We start from the raw sequence: 15,841 nt of genomic DNA on the forward strand, positions 1-15,841 counted from the left end.
GACCGGTGTACTGTACCTAATAAAGTGGCTGATGAGTGTATGTATGTATGTATTTATGTGTGTGTGTGCGTGTGTGTGTGTGTGTGTGTGTGTGTATATATATATATATATGTATATACACACACACACACACACACACACGTATATATATATATATATATATATATATATATATATATATATATATATATATATATATATATATATATACATATATATATATATATATATGTATATATATATATATATATATGTATATATATATATATATGTATATATATATATATATATATATATATATATTTATTATAATTTTTTTTAATGTTTTTTTAGCATGATCATTAAATGAATAAAATATAATTTTTTTAATTGTTTAATTTCTGATAAAATTTGTAAGTTAGTTATAACATTAGAAATATTATCGCAACACTCACTATATTTTCCCAGTAGTGCAGCCCTAACACACACACACATCACGTTAAGTTAAATAATGTTAGGATAAGGCTGTCCACAGACTAAACTGATTCCTCGCTCTGTTTCTCCAAGCGCTCTATATGAATAATAAACTCATGCATGTTCTGCATCTAAACTGCAAGTGTGTCAAAGCGATGCGCATTAATAATGTCCACGCTTAACAGTCAAATATTAAGGTTTACCGATGAAAAGGACTATTGATTAATTGTCAGGTAAAGGGATAGTTCACCCCAAAAATGAAAATGACCTCATCATTTGCTCGCTCTTCACTTATTTAAACCCTATTTGGGTTTTTTATGTGGAACACAAAAGATGATGCTGGAGAATGCAGATTTCTGGAACCCAGTTACTTCTATAGAATTTTTCTTCCTACTATGTGATGTTGATCTCTGCTTTGTCCACCTGTGATGTTGAAAATACACCTCTGCAGTTTAACAACGTGATTTTTAGTGACATTTTAGTCGTTTGAAATGATATAGAGGAAAAATAAGTCTGTAAAATAACAGAAGATGTGCTGGCAGTTCATTACAAGGTTTTAGTATCATTATATTCAACACCAACCCAGACAATATATGACTTTACACTATTAGAAATGTTCAAAAAGTCACTTATTTAGATTTTTCAAAGTTAAAAGTTGTTCGAAAGAAAGATCAAGGTAATTCAAAAGCATAACTAAATTGGGAAAAATACAGAAAATAAAAACACTAAATACAGAAAACATATACAGTTTTCAACATTTAAAGTGGATCAAAAAGTTTTTCAAAAATATCCAAAGACAAGAATGCGTGTTGTTCAATATTTATCAACAATTTTCTTAATAATATACAATTTATTTAATCTGTTTACTTGTTGATGTGCTTGGGGTGTTTTGAGGTTGGTAAATCGAGCAGATTCTCACAGGGCAGATTTTCTGTTTTTCACACAATACCCTCCACCCTTCTCTTTCCCACCCGTTACTTTCTTTTGTTTTTAGTCATTTGTGGTTGGCAGCTCGTTGGCACTTTGTTTACTTCAAGCACCGCACAGTTCATTAGAAACACACACACAAACACGCACTACAATTGACCTTGTTTTGCTTGTGGATGGTGCTGCAGTAGGTTTTTTCTCGGATGTAATCTGCAGGCTTTCTTTACTTATTAATATCAGCTTATTGAATCTGTGATTTTATAATGTCAGTATAGTGGAATAAGTCGAATGTCACATGTTCTTCTTGAAGAAAGATGCACTAAAACTTGACTTTTGAGCTGGTAATTTGTTTAAACGCTTCAATTTTGCCTCAAAACATCACATCCTATTAAATTAATAAGTGAAAAAGTAGTAACTTGCTGAATTCAGAAACATATCCTTTATATTCAGTATTTTTAGAAACATTTATGGCATGTTTTGTCAAATTTCTGTTCAGTAAGTAAAAAAAAATCCTAAAATAAATAAATAATTTAGAATAAAACAAAAAACAATATTCATGGGAGAAAAAAATATTTTTTACTGTAGTTTCATTATTAATTTCTTACTGCTACTTGATTTGTTTGTGTATATGTGATTGCAGTCAAGTCTGATTTGTATTTTGTGTGTTTTTGCAATAATGTGTGACTTCAGTTAAGTCTTTAGCAGTTTGGTGCAATGTAAAAGTTGAGCATATTAACTTGTATTTTGTAGAAGTGAACTAAATTAGCTTCAAAAGCGAGATGCATTATTGAGTGTCACAGGAAGTGTGCACTCTTAGTGGAAGCGGACACGTTTCGATCAAAATGATTATGCAGTTGGTGACTATAGACTGTATAGCTTGATGCGAGATTTTCACTTGTTTTTATAGTGACCTAGTTTTACCATCCACTCTTAAAACTAACGTTTATTTTTAATTGTATTTTCCTTCTGTATTTTTTTAAATGTTGTTTTCTTTTCTTATGTTATTTTTCTTATTTTTTTGTATTTTTCTTTTGTTTCATTTGTTAATTTTTTATAAGTTTCTTTTCTTATTTTTTATATTTCTCTTTTATTTATTTATCTATTTATTTTTAAATGTTGTTTTCTTTTCTTATGTTTTAAAATTGTTATTGTGTTTTATTTTTATTTATATATTTATTGTTTAAATGGTTTTTTATATATATTTCCTTTGTTTTATTAATTATTTTTTATAAGATTTTCCTTTCTTTTCTTATATTTGTTCATATATTTTATTTATTTTTGTTATTTTATTTTATTTTTCGTGTTTGCATTTTATTTTTCTTTTGTTTGTTAATTTTTAGAACTTTTGTTCTATTATTTATTCAAATTTTATTTAATTATTTACTTTTAAAATGTTATTTTTTTCTTATTTTTTATATAAATTTTTATTATTAATTTTTAATGTTTTTTTTCTTTTTCTTTTTTATTTATTTATGTTATTTTCTTTACTTTTTCATGTTTATTTTCTTTTTCTTTTGTTTTATTTATTTGTTTTCAAATGTAATTTTATTTTCTTATTTTTGTATGTTTATTTAGTTTTATTAATTTATTATTTAAATTGTTATGTTTGTAAATATTTTATTCAATTTTTTATTTTTTAAATGTAATTTTATTTTCTTTTTTATATTTTTATTTTCTTTTATTTGTTTTTTTATTTGACATTTGCTATTTAAAAAAAGAAGACATTTTTGACATGTTAAAATGTTCCAAAATAAATTTTTTAAATACAAATATCATAAACCTGTAAAAATGTAATCTCATAAAATAAAATGAATATTTGTTTTTCTAGATTACCTTACTATTTCACAGGAAATTTTACAAACGAATCGGTCACACTTTACAATAAGGTTCATTAGTTAATGTTAATTAATGCATTTACTAACATGAACAAACAATGAACAATACATCTACTACTGTATTTGTTCATGTTAGTTAACGTTAGTTAATGAAAATACTGTAGTTCATTGTTAGCTCATGTTAACTCATGGTGCATTAACTAATGTTAACAAGCATGGACTTGAATGTTAATAATGCATTAGTAAATGTTCAATTATGATTAATAAATGCTGTACATGTGTTGTTCATGATTAGTTCATTTTAGTAAATGCATTAACTAATGAACCTTATTGTAAAGTGTTACCAACGAATCTAATGCATTTTAATGCATTTTTTAGCTTTTCTGTTATGTATTATAATTTAATGTTTTTAAAATGCAAATAAACAAGTATAGCAGACTTAATTAAAGTATTTTTTGGCCTGTTTTATTTATTTATTCATTTATTTATTTATTTATTATTTAGCATTTTAAAATTTTATATGTTTTTGTTAATTTTAATATGTTGCTTAAGTTTGTTCATGTCATAACCTCTTTGCAGCTCAAAAAAACAATTTCATGTCATAATTTAAAGTTAATGCAACTCAAAAATCATTTTATATCTAGTCTAAATGCATAATTGATGCATTTAGACTAAACTAGTTCCCACGATACAGTTCTAAAAAAAAGCATGCAGACATTTTTCGTTTTAGACATTTTAACAGGTCAGATAAGAAACAAATGCAAATAAGCGAAATTACCCACAACTGCTTAAAATATGCCCACATGAAGTTTGTGGCGGTTGTAAATTTTCACACCCTGCTGTACAATGTTTTCAGATCAGCAATTTTATTCCTGCTGCATTTTGCTTGTTTGTGTGTGTGTGTTTCCTCACTGTGTGTGTTTGACTTTCACCTAACTGTGCCCAAACCCATGATATCGATCAGCGGGCAGCTCTTATGTGTGGAAAAAAGTGACAGGAAGTGACAGATGATTAGTAGTAGCCCGTTTCCTGTGAGTTATTTAGTCATTTACCATGTTACGCCTGTGTTGAACGTTTCCTGCCAGAAATCACAGTTTGCAGCACTGATACATGCCTTAACTAACATATAGGCATCAGTTTATACCAAAAGAAATACTTTTTATGGGTTAAATGTGGTAGAAATGGGCTTTTCCGGGAATAGTTGCAGTTTATAGAGTGCAGCTGCCTGTCTAAATGTTTAAAAAGAGGCTGGAATATAAAATATAGTATCAAATGTACTGTTTGCTGTACCTTCGTTTCTATTTCTGCAGAGTTTTGTGTGGATCGATTTTGCCATTGTAATGAGATGCAAAATACATACGTTTATTTAAGTTCATGCAATTTTATGAATACATTTAGACTGCATTTAAATGAGAGATATGAAGTTATTATCTCCTATTATATTATGTTTTTATATTAGTTTTTATATATTATATTATTTACTTATATTTTTAATGAATGTTTATATTATTTTTTAATTATATCATATTATATTAACTATATTATTGTATGTTTGTATAAATCTTTATTATATTGTTTAATTATATTATATTAAAATAAAACAATATATATTATTTATAATAAAACAAGTAGCATTATTTTTTATTTTTTTACTGATGGTTGGTTATTTCAATGCAAATACAAATACAGTCTTAGCTATACGCAATAGGAAATAATAGAAAATATACAAACAAGTAAACAAGTAAATATAATCAGGCTAAATATAAACCATAGAATAGAAAATCAGGAGAAATGAATAAAGTAGTGCCAAAATGGTGTCAAAAATCATCAGACTTTTGATGAAAATAGTAGCATGTTAACAAACTACTAGAATTTAAAGAGGTTTTTGCACATTTTTGTTTTTATTTTCTAGTTTACTAGTAGAAAAAAAAATATATATCAATATGATATTTTGAAAACCATTTAAAAAAAGTGTTTTACCTTCACTCAGTAATATGAAGCAGATGGAAATGTAAGATTTAGCTGAACATTTTAAGTTATAATTAATAAAACAATAACATTTCTTTTGATCTGAAACAGAACAGATTTTAAATGGATTAAAAGTGGTTTGAAGCTTTTAGTAAAGAGTCAAAATAATCTCTCGTGTTGAAGTAAGAGCTTTTAGGGAAGTGTGTGTTTTTGCATGCCTTCGTCTTGTGTGTTGAGAATAACACTGCGTCTCGCAGTCGAGCCACACGAAGTGTGTTTAAGCCGTCAGACTGGAGATCCCCGGTTGGCTCGAGCGGATGCACAAACACCATTAATCACTCACTTTTAGACAATATTCTGAGCTTATAGCTTTATTGTTGTGTCATGCTGTGTATGAAACAATCTCAAAAGCAAAATACATCAGACGACGAGACTTCAAATTCAAATTTTCCACTTTTTTATGCTTTTTTTAAATTGCTGAATTTATTTATTTTATTTCTTTGCACATTTCTTATATATACAATTTTATTTAAAGGTGTGTGTGTGGGGGAATAAAATCAAGGCTTTGACAAAAGTTATTTGGTTAAATTGAAAGTGCTGGTATTTGAGCTGGTTATTTTGAGTAAATGCTGCAATTCTATCTCTACAAATTCACAAAATTGTGATGATAAATATATTTATAAATATATAATATATATTTTTATTATTAATAAATGAGAAGCAGTAACTTTGCAGACCTATATAAAACACACTATTCAGTAACTTATGGACATTCAATAAAAATTTATTTTTATTATTTATTTATTTTAATCAGAAATATTTGTAATATTTAAATATTAAACTAAATTATTTAAATATTACAAATATATATATATATATATATATATATATATATATATATATATATATATATATATATATATATATATATATATATATATATATACATATATATAAATTTTTGTCCTTTTTTTATTTACACAAAATTACATTAACCTCAAAAAGGAAAGATGCGTTGTTCCAGGTTTTAGCAAGGTTGCTATTTTCCTCCTGCGGTCCACACAGGTAAATATTATAACAATTCAAGAGAGAAAAAAATAAAATAAAATGAATTGACAATTTAAAATACAGACACAGTCACATACAGACTAAACCAGAGATGCCAAAACTAGGGCCCGCAGGCCGAAGTTGACCTATGGTAACCTTTGATTTGGCCCGCCATCCCATCTGAGAAGAGAGGGAGAAGGTTGGGGCAAATGCCTTTAACAGAGATCGTCATTTCTAATTTAACATAACTTTTTATTTCTTTATTCATTATTGAGCTTCAAAAAAGCTAACTGTAATAAAATGTTTGACTCAAATACTGTTCATAAATCAGATTTTTAAAAATATAAAGGCTGTCACTAGAAGATGCACAATGCACAAGACATTGCTGAGCAAATCAATATAAAGTTCATAATATAATGTAGAAATATATATATTTAATTATTAATATGATTAAAATGTTTTTATAAGTATTATTTATTTTAAAAGCTTAATAAAATAGGAAATTACCATGGCAACTTGAATGTAAAACTTTGGTATATTTACTTTCAGCCCACCACCATCTTTCATAAGCACCCCTGGACTAAACAGACAAATCAAACACATCAAAGAGTGGGTATTCGATTTTATTTCTAACATTGCCCCAATAAACACTTTCTTTACTTCAGCAACCTCCCTGTTTCACATAGGGGACAATGTATATTAAAAAGAAAAATGTATTAAAGGTGCTAGTAATGTTGACCTTAAAAATATTTAATTTAAAAATATATATATTTAAAAAAGATTCAAGTGTAAATTTACATTTAAAATGTAAATATTTTTTTATTCTACTTAATCTAAAAGAAATATGACTTTCTCCAGAAGAAAAAAATATATAATAGTGAAAATTTCCTTTTAATCATTAATTTCATTAAATATCAATTGGAAAATATTTGTAAAATGAAAAATCTATTTCACAGGGCTAATTATTTTGCCTTCAGCCGTAAAAAAGTTTGCGGAAAATTTTGAAGAAAAAAAAAGGAATTAAAAATACAAAAATAAATCAATTAAATAAATGAGATAAATGCATTTTCACAATCTTGAATATAAATATAGTGCTCAGCATATATGAGTATGAATTTTAAATTATTATTTTTTTTATCCATTTCTCAGTAAGTATGGTTAACATAAATATTGGTGCATTTGAACAAAACAGATTTTTTAAACAGATATATTTATTAAAATAACATTTTAGCCACAGAACATCTTTAGAAATGGAAATATAATACATGTAAGTTCATGCAAAATATTTCAAAAAACATTTTTTACAAACATTTTATCCAAATTGTATATGGTTTTTGTTTCTCTTGATTTTTACTATTTTTGAAAATTGTATTTAATATTTTCCCCTAACATAAGTTTGAGCTACTAATTTTTGAAACATTTTTGTCAGCAATTTTGTTAAATTAGCTCCAAATTTGGCTTCAGTAATGACTAACCTAATGTATATGAACTAATATAATATTGTAAAGCATCCTAAAGAAAATATAATTTTAAATTAGAGATTTGTGGGGGGTGTACTCAAATATGCTAATCACTGTAGATTTAAATATAAATGCTCAAATAATGTGCAAATAATAGAAACTTTTCCCAATGCTTTTGTATCAAATGCTTTTTTAAGCAACTGCAGGTCAGGTCAAACCGTTTGACTCTGAAAAAAGCTGATGATCTGCTATTTTGTGCATTTTTTTTCATAAAACAGCAAAATTGTTCATATTTCTTGCAGTGATCATGCAAGCAACCGTGCCAAGAAAGGACTTAATCCTGCTGTATGCTGATGACATCATGCTGCTTCAGCTGTTATATTATAATCTGGAATTGAGGTCATCATAACATCTTTCTTTCAGACTCATTTCACAATGCAAGACCTAAAAATGAACAGAAAGTGACTCAAAATGTAAATCAACACACACTCAAATAACTTAGGACTCATTCACATTGAACACATCTTTGCTGAAATGCGAGTCGTTGTACTTAGCAATGGGTTTTAAAAAAGCATGAGGTCCGTGTGATGCAATGTTACGATTGTAATGTAATAACGACAATTACAGACCCACTGAAAATAGGAAAACAATATCATATGCTAAGCACTTAAACAGGGGTTGCCAAACTCGGTCCTGGAGGGCCGGTGTCCTGCAGAATGAACTGCTTCCTTAAGGAAGGGTGTAAAAACAGGGGTAGCACATTTTGTCAGCTTCAAATGTCAATCAGACAGAACTCTAATAAACAAATTAAATATAAAAGTAATGATTTTTTTTTTTTTAAATGAAGGCAGTAGTTCATTCTGATTGACATTTGAAGCTGCTACGCCTTTTTCTAGATTTTTCTATGAGTAGTAGTTCATTTCAATAGATATTTGAAGCTGACAGTATGTGCTACTCCTGTTTTTACATCCTAATTTAATGTGGTAGTTCTCTCTGATAGACATTTGAGGTTGACAAGATGTGCTTACCCTGTTTTGGTAGATGAAACATGACAGATTAAGCTACCGGTAGTTCATTCTGAGGATGGAGCACAGATAATCAGAACACCGGCCCTCCAGGACCGAGTTTCTACACCCCTGCACTTAACTTACATCATTTATAACACTGGATCTATTGACACAGCCACAATGAGCGGCTTCTTCAACATGATATAATAGTAAATAAACCAGTTGTCATGCCAGCTTTCTACTATAAACAGAAGCTTGCAACAGTTGTTCCACTGCTATGGAACTAACAGTGATGATCAGCACTGCTTGTTAAAGTTGAAGTTTTTTAACTTGACACAGCATCTAAAAATGCAGCACTCAAGTGTGTGCCGCTTCGAAAGATGTAAGACATGAGCGTAATGGTCACAGACATCCGTCAAGTGTGTGTTTGCAATAAAAACAATAGAAAAGTAGAGCATTGAAGAGGGAAAAATTACTCCTTTGTCTTTTTTTTACCATAAATGCTCATCAGGTGACGCAGTGGCGCAGCAGGTAGTGCTGTCGCCTCACAGCAAAAAGGTCGCTGGTTCGAACCTCGGCTCAGTTGGCGTTTCTGTGTGGAGTTTGCATGTTCTCCCTGCGTTCGCATGGGTTTCCTCTGGGTGCTCCGGTTTTAGAAACCCCACAGTCCAAAGACATGCGGTACAGGTGAATTGGGTAGGTTAAATTGTCCGTAGTGTATGAATGTGTGTGTGGATGTTTCCCAGAGATGGGTTGCGGCTGGAAGGGCATCTGCTGTGTAAATATGTGCTGGATAAGTTGGCGGTTCATTCCGCTGTGGCGACCCTGGATTAATAAAGGGACTAAGCCGACAAGAAAATGAATGAAATGCACATCATCCATCACAATTTTTTTGGTGCTTCCTTAAACTGCTTATTTAAAATGAGCTCAATTGACAGAGGGGCGTCACGGTGGCGCAGTGGGTAGCATCAGGGCTTAATTTGCGCTGGAACACGCCGGATCCGGCAACTTTGAAATCTGAAACGACACCTTACTTTACCGATCCTCCTCATCAACCGCCCGTCCACTATTCACTTTCACTTTCTTTCGCGACTCCCCAACCCTCTTACTGTAACTTTCGTCCGCGTCACCCTTCCGCCATACACCTCCAACACCCCCCCTCCCCGCTCTACACTTTCATGTGCGACACCTCTCCATCCATGGGTAACATGCTGGATACGTTACCCCGATCTGTTCCGGGACCTCGCAATTCACAAAATAAGCTCTAGGTAGCACGATCTTTTCACAGAAAAAAGGTTGCTGGTTCAAGCCCCAGCTGGGTCAGTTGGCATTTCTGTGTGGAGTTTGCACATTCTCCTCTGTTCACATGAGTTTCCTCTGGGTGCTCTGGTTTCACCCACAGTCCAAACACATGCGCTATAGGTAAATTGGGTAAGCTAAATTGGCCTTAGTGTATATGTTCGAAAGCATAAGTGTATGGGTGTTTCCCAGTACAGGGTTGCTGCTTGAAGGGCATCCGCTGTGTAAAACATATGCTGGATAAGTTGTTGGTTCATTCCGTTGTGGCGATCGCTGATTAAAAAGGGACTAAGCTGAAAATGAAATGAATGAAGGAATAAATCGACACAATTCATGAGGAGTTTTTGGGACACCTTTGTTTATTCTTCAATCCACTGACACTTGTTAAAACAATTATGTTAACTTAATGGATTTGTGTTAGGACAAGCATTTCAAACAGTAATGTTCAAATGTATGAGAAGAAAACAATGTGCAGTAATGCTGAAACATTCAAGCACAGGGATTTTGTGTGTGTGTGTGTGTGTGCAAGTGTGTTACATGAGTCACAGTAGTCAGCGTGTAGTTACTCATTGCTGTAATAATATTGTAAATATTACTAATTGCTTGCTTCATGTGCAGTCGTTAACATGATGTAGTTTACAGTCAAATTATGCATGAAGTGTCTTATGCAAAATTTAGTATTAAAAAAAATCATATCGTTTTCTCTGTATGCACAGTGTTATTTTATATGGCAGGGAATGGTGGATTTGAACACACACATTATTTCAAAATCTGTTTACTGTTTAGGTTTGTTAAATGAAATACAACCTTGAATTTTTACAATAGATATTAATTAACAATGAGCAATGCATTCGTTCATCTTTTATAAGCTTTAGCTGTTCATTTAGTTAGTATAGTTCGATAATGGGCGAGGCAGTGGCGCAGTCGGTAGTGCTGTTGCCTCAAAGCAAGAAGGTCGCTGGTTCGAACCTCAGCTCAGTTGGCGTTTCTGTGTGGAGTTTGCATGTTCTCACTGCCTTCGCGTGGGTTTCCTCTGGGTGCTCCGGTTTCCCCCACAGTCCAAAGACATGCGGTACAGGTGAATTGGGTTGGCTAAATTGTCCGTAGTGTATGAGTGTGTGTGTGAATGTGTGTGTGGATGTTTCCCAGAGATGGGTTGCGGCTGGAAGAGCATCTGCTGCGTAAAAACTTGCTGGATAAGTTGGCGGTTCATTCCGCTGTGGCGACCCCGGATTAATAAAGGGACTAAGCCGACAAGAAAATGAATGAATGAGTTCGATACTGCAAGTATAGATGCAGCTTTTGATTTTAAGTGTAGTCAACAATCATCAATGCAGCGTACTGAATGGCTTAAACTGGGAAAGGTGTGAATCTGAAAGGAAATAAAACCCCAAATATTAGCAAAGAAACTCTGCAAATTAGCAAAACTCTGAAGTTCAGCTCACACCTGCAAACCACAAGAGAGACACTGTAGCTGCGGGGAAAATATGTTAAAGAGATGTTTGTTGTTTTGTTTTAATATAGGAAAAATCTAAATACTGATTGTTACATTTTTAGTTAGCCTAATAGTGCAACAGAAATATTTAAGGTAACGGCTTTGCATCTTATAAAAGTTAACTTCTTTTCTTTTCTGTGAATATTGTAGGAACGGAAATCAAACGGGTTTCTGAAACTTCAGGCAGAATAACACCGGTTAGCTGATGAGTGGGCATTTCTAGATCGGAAATAGAACAATTTGTCAACAGTTTTACCAGGTTAAAGGCATCTGCGGTCTATGTATTTTATGTAATATTATGCATGATGTGTATTTTTGCAGAATACTGCCTACAGAAAACAAGATATTTATACAGATGTTAAGTTCAGTATAACAATGAGGAATTTTTTTTAGTTATGATTACTAATTTCTAACTGAATGAATGAATTTATTTATTTATTTATTTATTTAACAGGGACAAACATAAAAACTACATTAACCTCAAAAAGGAACGATGCATTGTGCCAGGTTGTAGCAGGATTACTATTTTTCACCTGCAGTCCCTGGACAGGTAAAAATTAAAACAATAATAATCAATTAATTAAAAAGTCAGTTTAAAACAAACAGGCATAATAGCATATAAACCAAAATATTGACAAATCAAAAACAACTGATTTATTTTATCTATCATGATGACAGCACATAATATTTGACTAGATATTTTTCAAGATGCTATATTCAGCTTAAAGTGACATTTAAAGGCTTAACTAGGGTAAAAAAGTAAGCAAGTCATTGTTTAACAGTGTTTTTTTTTTCAGTGGACAATCAATAAAAAAATATTGCTTAAGTAAGCTAATAATATTGACCTTAAAATGCTTTTTAAAAATTCCTTTTAAAAACATCCTTGCTCCTTTAAAAATCACTTTTATATATTTGAGAAAAAATACATATTTTACAGGAGGGCTAATGCATTTGCCCTCAACTGTGTGTATGCGTTAAAACATAAGGATCTTTTATTTTGTAAATTCATTGAAAATAATACATGCAACTTTTATAATTATGAATTGACACAAGTGTAATAATAAAGTATTAATAGCAGTTACTGAATCAACAGGAATTTTATGTTGATGAAAAAGGAAAAATACTGAAATGTTATTACATTCTTAACTAGAAGTAAAACAGAAACGTTTTGTGACAAAAGTTTCACATCTTACGGTAAATAAAAGCTGATTTCGTTTCTGTGAACGGAAACAAAACATGTCTATGAAACCACAGCAGACCCGGTTAGCCAACGAGGGGGCATTTGCAGATTGGAAATAGAGCAATTTGTCAACTGTAGTACTAGGTTAACTGTAAAATTATGTTATAATGTTATATGTTATGTTTTATATATATATATATATATATATATATATATATATATATATATATATATATATATATATATATATATATATATATATATATACAGTTGAAGTCAGAATTATTAGCCCCCCTGTTTATTTATAATTATTTAAATCCCCAATTTCTATTCAACGGAGAAAATATTTTTTTAGCACATTTCTAAACATAATAGTTTTAATAACTCATCTCTAATAACTGATTTATTTTATCTTTGCCATGATGACAGTAAATAATATTTGACTAGATATTTTTCAAGACACTTCTATACAGCTTAAAGTGACATTTAAAGGCTTAACTAGGTTAATTAGGGTAACAAGGCAGGTTAGGGTAATTAGGCAAGTTATTGTATAACAATGGTTTGTTCTGTAGACTATTGAAAGAAATAATTAGCTCAAAGGGGCTAATAATTTTGACCTTAAAGTGGTGTTTAGAAAATTAAAGGCTGCTTTTATTCTAGCTGAAATAAAGCAAATAAGACTTTCTCCAGAAGAAAAAATAATATCAGAGATGTTTATCTAAATTTTTTTTAGACCCGAAATCCCATATTTAGACTCTCATCTCAAAGGCTTCCCCTGATGAGGAAATCAGCTCTAGTAAACAGTAAACCATAGGAAGGAGGGAATATTGACTGCTTTTAGGGAGCCTTTATTTTCTCTTTTTCAGAGGATATGTTTGTTTTTGATTATTTTAATTTAATTTATTTAAATGTTTTGAAGGGATAGTGGGAGGTAAGAAAATGAAGACGCATTCTATAATTTTTATATGCATTATATTGTGTATTATATCTGTATATTGTTTAATACTATGAAAAATTTAATTAATGAAAATGGTAATACTTTGCAATAAGCATTAATATAAGCAATGTTTCTTATAACATTTATAACACCAAATAATATTGTATATATAATATTGTATGTGTGTACACACACACACACACACCTAGTTGAAGTATTAAATATTTCCTAAATGATGTTTAACAGAGCAAGGAAATTTTCACTTTATGTCTGATAATATTTTTTCTTCTGGTGAAAGTCTTATTTGTTTTATTTTGGTTAGAATAAAAGCAGTTTGTAATTTAAAAAAAAAACATTTTTAAAGACTAAATTATTAGCGATAATAATTAATTATTCAATAGTCTACAGAACAAACCATTGTTATACAAAAACTTGCCTAATTACCCTAACCTGCCTAGTTAACCTAATTAACCTAGTTAAGCCTTTAAATGTAACTTTAAGCTGTATAGAAGTGTCCTGAAGAATATCTAGTAAAATATTATTTACTGTCAACATGGGAAAGATAAAATAAATTAGTTCTTAGGAATGAGTTAAAAAAAAAAGGATTCTGTTTAGAAATGTGTTTACAAAATCTTCTCTCCGTTAAACAGAAATTAGGGAAAAGGGGGGCTAATAACTCTGACTTTAACTGTATATATATTTCTTTTCCCAAATGTAAAAACTCTAGTCAATATTATTAAAAAAACAATTTTTTGGATTGGCTACAGAGCAAACCACTGTTGTCCAACGACTTGCCTTTTAATCTAACTTACACACAATACATGCAATATTACATACTCACATACATACAATTCAGTACAAACAATTCATCACCCAGAGCTTTTTTGTCTAATTGCATCTCTTTCTAATGTTTGTCGTCTATTCTCATATTTATTTTCGTGTTGTCCTTGTCACTTTATGTACACTTGAAGCTTCTGTAACCAAAATAAATTCCTTGTGTGAGTAAAGCACACTTGGCAATAAAGCTAATTCTGATGCTAATTATAGTTCAATTAATTAAAGTAGTTACACCTAAAAGCTAAAAACCGTAGCTTTATAAACTACACACATTTAATAATGCACACTGTAAACAATTTATCGACAAAGACCAAATTTTATGTTGCTTATTTTAATAAGTTAATCAGGTTATACAGTTATACAAAGTTTAACTTCATCGTTTTAGTCAGTTTGATTGATGCAATCTGAGATGACTATAGAAAAGTTCTTTTGATTTAACTAAAACATTCAAGAAAACAAGATTTATTTTAAATGGTACGTTTACAAGGACAACCAATATTAGTGCAATTACATAATATACCGTTGAAGTCAAAATTAATAACTCGCTTTTTTTCTTATTCAAATATTTCCCAAATGATGTTGAACAGAGCAAGGAAATGTTCACAGTATGTCTGATAATATTTTTTCTTCTGGAGAAAGTCTTATTTGTTTTAGTTTGGTTAGAATAAAAGCAGTTTTTAATTTTAATAAAACCATTTTAAGGTCAATATTTTTAGCCCTCTTAAGCAATACTTTTTTCGATTGTCTACAGTACAAACCATTGTTATACAGTGATTTGCCTTTTTACCCTAACCTTTTTACCCTAGTTAAGCCTTTAAATGTCACTTTAAGCTGAATACTAGTATCTTGAAAAATATCTAAAATATTATTTACTGTCATCATGGAAAAAATAAAATAATCAGTTATTAGAAATGAGTTATTATAACTATTATGTTTAGAAATGTGTTGAGAAAATAATCTTTCCGTTAAACAGAAATTGGGAACAAACAATACAGGAGGTCTAATAATTCTGACTTCAACTGAATACATGTTTTATCCATTATTGCAAATTCTACTTAATCTGGATCAGTGTTATTTCTGTAGTTCAGTATCTGTCAGTGTTTAAAAGTTAATAGTATTCTTAAACAAGCATTACTAATGGTGAAAAATATTCCAAAATAATTACACATGTAACTTAAGCAGACTTACATTATAAAGAATTATCGAAAATCCATTTAAAATGAGCAGGAATTGCATAATCCTCTTATGAAGTTGTATAATTCTCATGTAGTGTCCCGCGAGAAATCGCTGTTATCAAGTCAACAGTTGTATACGCAAATGTCCACTCCTGTTTTCTCCAGAAAAAATACTGCAGCTCTACAGAAATGTCTCATCCCAAACTATCCATGAACTCCCA

The 15,841-nt window shown here is 30.2% G+C and overlaps 2 protein-coding genes and 1 long non-coding RNA gene across 9 annotated transcripts in view; 2 read left to right on the forward strand and 1 right to left on the reverse strand.

Moving 5' to 3' along the window:
- Positions 1 to 15,841, forward strand: part of map3k14b (mitogen-activated protein kinase kinase kinase 14b) — a 471,535-nt gene that overhangs the window by 321,497 nt on the left and 134,197 nt on the right. The window lies entirely within an intron of this gene.
- Positions 1 to 15,841, forward strand: part of LOC137489268 (receptor activity-modifying protein 2) — a 42,990-nt gene that overhangs the window by 5,784 nt on the left and 21,365 nt on the right. The gene's annotated exons all lie outside the window — the stretch shown is intronic.
- Positions 10,338 to 15,791, reverse strand: LOC147831139 (uncharacterized). The gene is made up of 2 exons (XR_015525387.1): positions 15,634 to 15,791; positions 10,338 to 11,368 (listed from the first exon to the last, which is right to left on the reverse strand). It is a non-coding gene; the product is annotated as an uncharacterized LOC147831139 (long non-coding RNA).

This window comes from Danio rerio, chromosome 24 (genome assembly GCF_052040795.2).
Source record: "Danio rerio strain M-AB ecotype USA chromosome 24, GRCz13ab, whole genome shotgun sequence".
Lineage (NCBI taxonomy): Eukaryota > Metazoa > Chordata > Actinopteri > Cypriniformes > Danionidae > Danio > Danio rerio.